This window comes from Ictidomys tridecemlineatus, chromosome 6 (assembly GCF_052094955.1).
Source record: "Ictidomys tridecemlineatus isolate mIctTri1 chromosome 6, mIctTri1.hap1, whole genome shotgun sequence".
Taxonomy (NCBI): domain Eukaryota; kingdom Metazoa; phylum Chordata; class Mammalia; order Rodentia; family Sciuridae; genus Ictidomys; species Ictidomys tridecemlineatus.
Window position 1 is genome coordinate 80,063,834 of NC_135482.1, and position 12,021 is coordinate 80,075,854.

The window sequence follows — 12,021 nt, forward strand, 5'->3', positions numbered from 1 at the left end:
AGGAAGTAGATTTAAGCTCCTTTTAAACTTTTGGCCTTCTTGCTGGTTGAAGATGCAATAAAGCCTTTTCTTTTTGCAAAAGCCTGGGGTCACAGTAGTGGTTTCTATGTGTACCAGGCAGCAAGCCCTTGCTTAATGATAGTTTCAACATTTAATGTTCTTTTGTCAGTTTAACATATACTCAACATCTGAAGGCTAATAAGTATATAATTCTCACTGACGATAAACAGCTTTTAGCACATACCCTGATGTCTGTTTCAGCTTTATTAGCAATACCACTTTCATTTTTCTATTTCCTACAGATATTTATAGAAGTATATTTTAATCAAATTATCAAATAATGACAATGTAAACAACTGCTGAGCCCAAAAGATGAGAGACTCTTGAAAAGGTAAAATAAAGAAAAGGAACAAGACGGCGGAATAGAGGCTCCCAGTTCTCACCGGCTTCTCCACACACACACAAAAGAACCAAAGCAACAGGCATATAGCTGCATTTTGAGGTAAGTAATCATGGGAAAACTATTGGGAATCACTGGAAGAAATGAAAACCTTATAAGATCCAGAGACCTGAGACAAAAGCATAGTTAAGAGAACCAAAATATCCTGGCACATGCTGCCCTGGCTCAAGGTGAGGCAGAACACTGTGGCAGATGAGTGTTGACAGAGGGAAGCAGCTCACATCATGATTAGAAAGCAGAGAGAGACTACACTCTCCAGATACAAAATATATACCCCAATGAACCACTTCCTCCAGCCACACCCCACCTGCCTCTAACTACCATCCAGTTAATCCCATCAGGGACTAATTCACTGATTTGGTTAAGATTCTCACAACCCAATCATTTCTCCTCTGAACTTTCTTGCATTGTTTCACACATGAGCTTCTGGGGGGATACCTCACATCCAAACCATAACAATAAGTTAAGGTGGATGTGGTTTTATAGATGTTTATTACCTTGCTCCACAACTTACATATATTTCTGTTTAGATCAGACAGTACACAAAATAAAATACTAAAATCCTTTTTAATAATGCTAGCTTCTCATAGCAGCATGTGTTCTCCTCCTATATGGGAAACTGGAAGTCCCACACACATTCAGAACATCAAACTCTTCCACTCTTTAGCCTTTCCCATTTCCTAGAATGTCCAAAGTGTCACTGTAACTCATTCTTGCTGATGTCACTTATAACATTGAGCCTATTTACCAACTGCTTAGTGGACACTGGCAGTTATTTTTCTCCCATCCATTCTCTTGAGGGGAAATGGGTTTTATAAGTCTTTGTATACCTTCCGGGAGCTAGATATTGTCTGACATTTCCATTTAGCTAAGTTAATCATTAAAACTAATCTCATATAATATCCATAACTTTGATGCATGATTAGGGATCAGAATGTTGATTCTGAATTCAGACTTCTTGGGTTCAAATCCCAGTTCCACCATTAGCGAGTGTTAATTAAGACTTTGGAAAAATTGTTTAACCTAATTGCACTTTCATTTCCTCATCATAAAGGGCAGGTAGTAATAATAATTTTAAAATAGTCATAGTGATATTGTGAAGATAAAGGAGCTCAAACCACTGAAAACACCTACTAAGTTTCCAATACATGTTAGCTAGTATCCTGTGAATTTTCTTAGAATAAAGCTTTTAAATAAGCTTCCCCTTTCTCTGGATCCTTAAAATATTTTTGAACAAATGAGAATAGTTACAAAAATACTTTAAAACATGGGTGAATCTCAAAATCATACTCACTGAAAGAAGCCATTCGTAAAAGGCTATACATGTTGATTTTTTAATCATATAAAATGTCTAAAAAAGACAAATTTATGAAAATAGAAGACAATAAAACACTTACCTAGGCTTCAGGTAAGAGAAGGTGAGTTTTCTCTTTCACACAATGACAACACAGAAGACTTTCATGAGGTTAAGCGTGTGGGGATTTCTCCAAGCCAGTCAGCAAACAATTCTGCAATGCACAAAGCTGCCTTAGCAAATTAGCAACACCCTGTCTCAAAATAAAAAATAATAATAAAAAGAAAGGATTAGGGATGTAGCCTAATGGTAAAAGCACTCCTGGGTTCAATGCCCAATACAAAAAAAAAAAGCCTCCCATGAATTCTATCAAACATTTAAAAATCTAATACCAATTCTCCTTATGGTATTATAAAAAATAGGGGAGGAAGGAATTCTTTCAAACACATCTTATGAGACCAGCATTACCCTAATACCCAAACCAGATAAGGACACACACACACACACACACACACACACACCCCCCAAAAAAAAAAACCACTAGAGGATAACACTCTGAAGAACATACATGCAAAAATCCTCAGAAAATATCAGCCAACAGAATCCAATGCATATTATTAAGATCATTCATGGAGACTTCTGGATAAGATAATAGAATACAAGTATCCTTTGCAAGATACTTCCAGTGAAAAGTTAGGACAAGCTATATTTCAAGGAGAAAACAAGGAGCTCCTGAAATCAAGAGGTGATGGGAAAGCTAAAAGCATGAAGAAGCAGAAAGGCAACTCAGAGGAAAGTATGAAGCAGTCTGCAACTTCAACCCTGGCTTCCCAGGGGAAGAGGAACCAATGCCCCAAGCCCAAGCCCAGGGTAAGCCTGGACGGTGTAGGCATCCTCAGCAATAAACAATGACTGGCATTACTAGCCTCAGGAGAAACCCATAGAGCTTGGAAGCTTTAAATCCAGTGTAGGAAGTTAGGCTGGAAACTACTCCATAATAGGTTAGCTCAGGAGAAAAATCTACTGCAGCACTTGCTGTAGGTTATCTGGAAGTGCTTCAACCAGAAGCCATCCTGAGAGTGGGCTTATTGTTTGGAACTTATCTATGCTGGATCAGAAAACAGAACAATCACAATTCAGTATCCTAAGGACACCATGCTACCCTGGTAAGATGGAGATTGGCACAAAAGACAGTCATGAAGAGGGTGAGTGGCATACCCCCTGAACCCTTTAAACAGTAAGGAGATCAGACTGCAGAGGACACTATAACCTGTGACCAGTGACTGGTTGTACTGCCCTCTATGGTGAGGAGCAAGAGCCTAGCATGTGGTTTACTGAGGAGGATGGGTCCGAGAACACTAGGACCAAGCTGGTGGATTGCTCTGTTTTCATGTTCCCATGCTTTGTTCTCTAGTGCAGTACTCACTGAACTGTTTGCTTCCCAAAGCACTTGTGGAACTACCTCAGCCTAGTATTTGTGTATTTTCCTGGTATTTACCATGACCAGGGACACACCTGGGGACCTCTGAAATAAGAAGGCACGTGACCAGTCTACATTATACAAGGATAGTTGGGACGGGTAGCAGCTCCAGGTGTGTGTAACCATAACAAGTTGTTGGGGGAGGAGCCTCTGGAGTGAATTAAGCCCTGCCCCAGAAAACATGCCATTAAACATGGCAGGGCTCAGCCCACATACAGCATGAACCTGTTTGGTGGAAACATAGGGGAATCACAATAGTCCTTATCTGTGACTCATTATCCCTCACATTTGATAGATTCCAATAATCAAGGACCCCAAAAGAGTATTCTTCAATCCAAGAACCTTGGATAGAAGGAATTTTTGGACTCAAAAAGATTAACACCAATCATCCACCTACCAACCCAATCAATAAATTGGCAAAGGAACTAAATAGACACTTCTCAAAAGAAAAAAAATGAACGGTTAATACATGAAAAAGTGCTCACCATCTCTAGCAATTAGAGATGCAAATTAAAAACTACACTTAGATTTCACCTCACTTCAGTCAGAATGACAACTATCAAGAATACAAGAAACAGTAAGTATTGATGAAGATGTGGGGAAAAGGGCACACTCATACATTGCTGGTGGAACTGCAAATGAGTGCAACCATTCTGGAACGCAGTATGGAGATTTCTCAAAAAACTAGGAATACAATTACCCTTTTATCTAGTTATACCACTTCTCAGTATATATCCAAAGGAATTAATATCAGCACACTACAGTGACACAGCCACATCAATATTTATTGCACCTCAATTCACAAGAGTTAACAGATGAATAGATAAAGAAAATGTAGCATATATAAACAGTGGAATATTAGCCAAAAGAAGAATAACTTTATGACTTTTGCTAGTAAATGGATGCATTTGGAGAATATCATGCTAAGTGAAATAAGCCAGTCACAAAAAATTAAAGGTTGAATGTTCTCTCTGGTATGTGCTTGCTAACACATAACAAGGGGAGAGGGAAAGAACATAAATTCAGTGGATTAGACAAAGGGGAATGAAGGGAGAGGGCATGGAAATAGGAAAAACAGTGGAATGAATCTGACATAACTTCCTCATGTTCATATATGAATATACCACAATAAATTTCCACATAATGTATATTCACAAGATTGGGTTCATAAATGGAATAAGATATACTCCTTATTTGTAGAAATTTGTCAAAATTGACTCTACAGTCATGTATAACTAAAAAAGAACAAATGAAAAAAATTAAAGAAATACTGTCATTTGCAACCATACAGACAGAACTGGAGAGCATGTTAAATGAAAAAAGTCAGACACAGACAAGCACTGAGTGATCTCACTTATATATGGAATCTAAAAAGGTTGATATCATAAAAGGTGATAGTAGATTGGTGGTTACTAGAAGCAGTGAAGAATGAGGGGGCAGGGAGGGATGGAGAACAGTTATTGAATGGGAACTAAAATGCAACTGAAAGGGGAGCAAGCTCTGGTGTACTTTGTACAGCTTGAATGACTATGGATATCAGTAATGTACTATACATTTCAAATTCAAGAAGAAAGAATTTACCATAATGACACAATAATGTTTGGGAAGTAAACATGTTAAATATAATTTTAACATTATGCAACATATAGATGTAGCAAACATTATATGGTACACCATTAACATGTACAACTTTTATGTTCACATGTATCAGTTAAAAAATAATGAAAAAAGCCATGTGTGGCTGCACACATCTGAGAGACTGAGGAAGAAGGACTGCAGTTTAAGGCCAATCTGGGCAACTTAGTAAGACCACGTTCTCAAAATTAAAAAATAAAAAGAACTGGGATACAGCTCAGTGATACGATGCCCCTTGATTCTATTTCTAGTACTGTAAAGACAAAATGAATGAAAAAAATCTAGATTAAAAAAATGCTACAAAAGATTTAATTGAGGAGTAAGGATCCCATTTGGCTTCTGTAATAGTTTTCTGTGTCCATTGTTTCATATATGTTAATTCTAAACATAACTAAATGAAAAAAGTATTATCATTCTCATTTTACCAAAGCGCATACTGAAGCTCAGAGATATCATTTGTTTTATAACAAACGGTTCCTGTCAGAGCAGAATTAGCACACAGGTTTAACCAAATAAAGACTTTAATCACCATGCCATGCTGCTGACAGTGTGTTCAGAGGATAACACATGCCAAGTATGGATTTGGACTAGGGAGATGAGACTGAAAACATGAAGAGACTGGTATGGGCCGGCTTCATTCACACATGTGAATATGTGAATAAAAATTAAATGTGTGTGGAACTAAAAATAAGACTTGCACATAATAAAGGAGGCTCTGTTCTTAGAAAGCTTGAAAATAGTACAAATTTCCTTACTTCATTAGGAATTATGTCAGGCTGTTGGTCAGAGACCTGTGTAGTAGCTTGAAGGAATCAGGAGTTTATTCTCTTCCTAAATGAAGCCTGGCAGCAGGAAACACAGGGCTACCAAGCAGCTCTACAGAGTCATAAAGGTCTGAGGCCTCTTTCTTTTCCACTATCACTTATGCACATGAGTTCATAAAATTGCTGCTAGGCTAAGGCTATTATACTCATTCCGAGAGAGAGGAGAGGAAGAGAAGGGAGAAAGGGGATCAAATTGCTTTCATAGAAGCATTCAATGTACTCAATAATTTTTATTTACAATTCTGGCTATCCCATCTGCCAAGTCTGGGAATCTGAAGTTCTTAATTTGGGTTTACAGTCCAGGATTCTGGTGTTAAGAGAGAAAGGGATTTATATAAGTAGCCAGAAGTCTCTCCCAAATCCCTAATTATTATCCCTTTTTAAAAATTTTATTTTTGTCACCCTTTTTGAGAAATAAATACAAAAGAAGTAGTGCTAATTAAAAACAGTATCATAATTGTAAAAAGCAAGCGAAATATTTTTTACTCCACTCTGTTCTTTTCTCATGTCCTTTAGTTAACGTTTTTTAATAGTTCAAAAAGCCCCATATCACAATAACAGGAATGTCAATAATGAGAAAACAGGAAAAAGAAGGAGAAAATCATCAAGAAAATAAGCCAAGAAAATTTCCTAGAGCCAAAGGACATAAGTTGCCAGAGAGTCAATGAATGCCCAGCAATGAATCACATTTGTATTAGCCATCACTGTGAATCTCAAGAACCCTAAAGGAAAAAAAAAAAAAAAACTATACATGTTATAAAGCTAACACGATGCTTTGAAAGTTGTAGATTTTGGAGCATTTAGGACTTTTCTATAGGGATTCTCATATTTCAAAAATATGAAAAACTCTTGAAATCGGAAACACTTCTGGTCCCAAACATTTTGGACAAGGGATGCTCAACCTTTGTAAAATTCCATAGGGAAATAGATCTCATGCAATGGGTCAGGAATCTGAGTGTCTTTACACTCTTCATCAGGAGTATGTGAACAAAAAGATGCTTTGCCCCATGGGTTTTTCCATGGGGCTTCTCAAGCATGATTATGACTAAACAGCTAGAATTCCTCAAGGGATGATCCAAAAGTAGCAAGGAAGAAGCCACAGTGTCCTCTATGGCTGCTGCTAAACCTTTAAAATTTTAACAGTCTTTTCAATTCTTTTTAAAACAAAACATACAGTTTAACTAAACCAATCTACATGCGTGTGTGTGTGTGTGTGTGTGTGTGTGTATATTTGGATATAAATGGTACTGATTTTTAGCCTCACATTATCACACTTATTGCCCCAGAATCGAAAATTCAAGAGATTTCTACACATGTCCCACCTTGTAAATGTGCACAGATGTATGTTAAAAAGCTTATCTTTAATATTCCTTAAGATTTCACTAATTCAGAGAAGATGTTCTGGAGAGAACATTTGCACAGCAAGGGTACCTCCACTAATTAGCTAATGTCTCCAGACCAGTGAACTCTGTATCCCAGTAGCTTACATAAATGTCTCCCCTTTAGCCTTTAATATCATCTTCTTGTCTGAGTTTCCCATGCCTAAGGTTTTCTATAGCACATGAATTCCCTTTGCAATGCTGTTTTCCTAAATAAATACCATTGTTCTTTGGAGAATTTCGCCCACTATTTAGATTGACAATGTGATACCAGAAGGTCCAATCTGTGGTCTGTAGCAAGGAGTCAGATTTTTATCGGGTTCCCGCATCCTAACAATTCTCCATTAGAAGAAAATAAATTTCTGACCAAGTCAACTCCTCCAAAGACCGGTTTATGAGAAAGTTTGTATAGAACAAGGGAAATGTCTATTGATTATTGAGTTTTTTTCCTTCCAAGACCCATAAAGGAGAGAGACCTCACTACTGTTAACTTGACTTTTACTTAGAAAAACAACTTGTTAAAAGAAATATTTGTCAAGTTAGTTCTTATAAAATAATAATGTTTATTCATCATCTTTCATCAAAGCATCTGAACTCTGATCACTAGGAAGGCCTTTATTTCTATTATTTAGCTGTTTGATGTATTTTTTACAATATACAAAATTTTGCCATAAGAATATTTCTCAGATATAAAATGTAAATGTTTGGCCATTTTAGTCCAACACTGAAGTTAATTAATCATATCAGAAAAAAGAAAAATATATATTTTTCTATCAGCTGCAGACTGATTCTTATTATTCACTCATAGCATCTTGGATTTCTTTCTTGACAATTTGTCATTTACATAAAAGTCACAAATATATGAAGACACACATAAAAATGTACTTGTCTTAGTCTCCTCCAAGATTAGCTGGGTTTCATTAATTTATAAATATTAGCATGAACAGATGAAAATGAGGTAGTGATTGCTATAAAGAATATTATAAAGCCGCTAGTCTGGGAGAACATGTTAGTATTTCTAGCTGACAGTACAATGTCTGAAAGAAGTTTGAATTTGAAAGATTTGGGAAGAAAAATGTTACCTGGCTGATCATAAAGGTGTTTGAGTTTGGACAGGTGTTAAAAGATTTCTGAGCATTTGTATCATGTTATTGAATTTAAAATATGCCTACAGCATGTGAACTAAATATGTGTTGCTTCTTTTGAACTTTATAGTACATTAAAGTATTTATTATGCCTTAGGCACTTATTTAAAGATTCCCATCTGCATTTAGCTTAAAATTAGTTATGCATTTAAAACTTTTAAGAAATATCAAGAGTGAAAATTTATTTAAATATATAGAGATCAGAGAAGATACTAAATAAATAAAATACATATGATACAAAAATGAACAGAGTAATGAAAGAATATTTGAAAAGCAAATGTTCTTTGAACATTCATTTGAATGTTATCATTATAGAGAACTGTTGGCATGGAATATGTATTTGTTGATTATTTTTGTGTTGAAAAATCACGGAGACTTATAGTAAAATATACTGAATACATATTATTAATAACTATCAAGGTAAATAATACCAACCACAGTCATATATTTTTGTGGGGTTACTTATTTGATGCCTATTTACCCCAATATAGAAAAAATTCCATGGGCAAGGGTATTCACATTGTCATTACTTCCTACTTGGTACTTAGCATATCTCTTGTCATATAGAAGGTATGCAATGAATATTTGTTTTAAGAGTGGTAAGGCTACAGGTTCAACTGATTGACCTATAGTCGCTCAGAACCTATTAACCATATTGAACTATTGTACATAAATGATTTACAGATATTAGTGGATGATTACTGAAACAGAGGTATTAGATGGCAGGTAGTGCCTCTGTGCATGGACCAAAAGTATCCATCAGTGGACATAAAACATATAAACTTCTTCTGTGAAAAAGTAATTTAAGACTTTCAATTCCCAAGTTGGCATATAGAAAAAATGATTCAGAAATGTAAACTACAATATTTGAAAATGTAAATACATAATTTGAATACAACTTGACAACCACCTACGGATAAAGAGGTAATGAGGCCCTGGTGTTTAGTATGAGGATAGGAGAGTCTCAATGGATAAATGACTGGCCATTGGGATTGGCAGCTATAGAGAGGAAGGAGGAGATGTGGGATTCTAACCTGAATTTGAGATTTATAGTTATATTTTCTAGGCACAGAGGAGAAGACAAGATTTTGGGATAATTTATACAATCCACTTGGGAGATACTGACTTTGAGTTGTTTGTGGACATATGTTAGTTTTGCTTCTTACTTGCTAATACTTTTACTCAAACTATAGAGAAGGAAAAAAAAAAAGTCACGAAAACGTGGTTTTGGAATAGTCTAAAATCTATCTTCTGCAGGTAATACTTTATAAAAAAAAATTGGGGGGGAGCTAGCGAGGATTGAACTCAGGGGCAGTCAACCACTGAACCACATCCCCAGCCCTATTTTGTATTTTATTTAGAGACAGGGTCTCACTGAGTTGCTTAGGATCTCACTTTTGCTGAAGCTGGCTTTGAACTCATGATCCTTTTGCTTCAGCCTCCTGAGCTGCTGGAATTACAGGCATGTGCCACCTTGTCTGGTTTAGAATGTTTGTCTTTTAAAACAAAATTTTTTCCAAATATAATTTCACTGATAACCTCTCTTTAAAGTTGAGTTCTGTTCAAGTGAAGTTCAGTGGCAGAGCATGTACTTCCACAGATCCTTGATTTGAACCTCAGCACCAATAAAATAAAACAAAGTCCAGCAGGGTTTCAGTTTTCAGATAAAATAGTTTAGTCTTGTTAGATAAGATAATGGTGTTTTATTTTTTGTTTTGTTTTTTAAATAGAAGGGTCAAATTAGTTTTGCTATACTGGGAAACCCAAATTTCATGGGGTAGTTGTTATGCAAAAGTTGATTACTCTGAACTCCAGGGATCCGGAGGTATTTAAGTAAAAATATTCCAGCATCCATCCAAGCAAGAGCCCATCCAGTCTTAGACCCACAAAAGGTGGGGGTGGGGGGCGCGGTGAGGAAGGACCTTTTATGGCTGACGTCTTTATAGCCAAGATAAAGCATTTTAGGTATATATTAACTCATTTAATCCTCATAATGACCCATTTTACAGAAGAGGAATTGGAGACACAAAGAAGAAATAATATGCCCCACATAAAGTTAGTGGTTTTTTTTTTTTTAATATTTATTTTTTAGTTTTCGGCGGACTCAACATCTTTGGTTGTATGTGGTGCTGAGGATGGAACCCAGGCCAAACGCATGCCAGGCGAGTGCGCTACCGCTTGAGCCACATCCCTAGCCCTAAAGTTAGTTTTTGAACTGGAATTTTAACTAGAAAATCCTTGCTTCAAATATATGATCTTACCCTTTAAAAAATGTTTCTTTTTAAATGTGAAGGAAGTGGAAACTTTAAATCCATTTACCTTGAAATTATTGAAATAGAAATGTCTCATTAGAAATTTTCATCTGCCCTTCTTTGGGGAAACTTTCAATGTAATAAGATTTCATAGTTCAGTAAAAGTTAATTCACTACATGAGACAGTTTTGAGAGAAGCAGAAAGCTGACTGTGAACTATGCCTGCTACTTCTTAACTCAAACGCCTTATCATTAGCAAACAAGTAAATAAGGGTATTACTTTACAGGAGTGTTAGGATTAAATGAGAAGGCAAATGAAACATTTAAATAAAATAGTGCTGTGTATCAGTTGCAATTCGGCTTTCGATAGCCTTTTTTTGGCCAATTAATCAGAAAATTAAAATTTCAAAGTTTGCTTGTAACATTTGATACAAGATGGGTAAAAAGGGGCCCGGGCCAGGCTTACTCTCCAGCAGTTCCTAATTACTCTTTCTCCCACCACCCGCCCCTTTCTTACTTACTGTACTATGAAGCCATAGGAAATGATGAATCATTTTCTTTCTGAACAAATATTTAAGGGAAGAACAGATGTTGGCGAAGGCCCTGAGGAAGTCAGGCTTGCTTTTTTTTTGACAGAATTTATATTGTAGAAAACGTTAAAAACACTGAACGAATTTAAAACATTAGCCAGGCCTTGAAAGGTTCAAGTGTTCCTGATGGAGGGGGGGGGGCGATAAGAACGCAAAGACAAGGGACACAGACCACGCAGAGAATGGAATCCTACGCGTTAATATTGCTAGGGATAATCTGCGTCCAAAATTCTCACCAGAACTGAGGTCTGTTGCGTTCAGTAGTGGAAAGCAACCTCTCTTTTCCGGAAGGAGATTCCGGATTGGTCAAGCGATTACACCTACGTCTCCTTTCAGTTTAGGCACGCCCCTTGCACCGTGACCACGCCTCTTGATTCACCAAACAATTCGTAAGCACAGGAATTATCGCGAGAACTCCACATGGTCTCCCTTCTGACGTTTTCAGTGGTGATAGTCGCTTTTGTTCTCGCGATATTTCCGGATACACGGGAGCCCCGGCGGCCCGGGCTTCTGTGAAACATGGCGGTCGACTGGGACCGTAACACAAGGTAAAATACTGAAACCCCATTGCGTGGTGTTCCCTTGCTTGTTTCAGGGCCGCTTGGACTTGAATGCGGTTAAGGAGACTGAGAGCTTGGCGTTAGTTTAAGTGCCTGTCTTCTTCTCTTTCTGGAGAGCAGGCCAGATCGAAGAGCCTCTCCACCTCTCCCGGGGGCGTTACTGGCAGGACCCTGGGCAGCGCTGTGACTAGGAGCTCCGCTCTCTCTGTTCCTGGTGTCTCTGAGCTTTCTTGCAGTTAGAAGTAGTTGCGGTGCTTCCTTGATAGCTCCAACCCTGAATCCTTGCTTCTCACAGTGCCAGGTGACTTCTTGCGTCCCCAGGCAAGTAGGGTCCCGCTTCCTCAAAACCAGCCTCATAGTGTCCCTAGTTTTGTAGGGTTTCTGGTTCCCTACTCTCAAATA

The 12,021-nt window shown here is 37.3% G+C and overlaps 1 protein-coding gene across 5 annotated transcripts in view; it reads left to right on the plus strand.

Annotated features, from left to right (window-relative positions):
• Positions 1–12,021, plus strand: part of Ergic2 (ERGIC and golgi 2) — a 78,446-nt gene that overhangs the window by 27,351 nt on the left and 39,074 nt on the right. For 2 of the 5 annotated variants that reach the window (XM_078014974.1, XM_078014976.1), the window contains exon 7: positions 303–502. The gene's annotated coding sequence lies outside the window, so the exon portion shown is untranslated. Of the gene's footprint in view, positions 1–302; positions 503–11,451; positions 11,608–12,021 lie in introns of those variants that run through there. The other 3 variants (XM_005339931.4, XM_040280854.2, XM_040280853.2) reach the window with 2 other exon arrangements.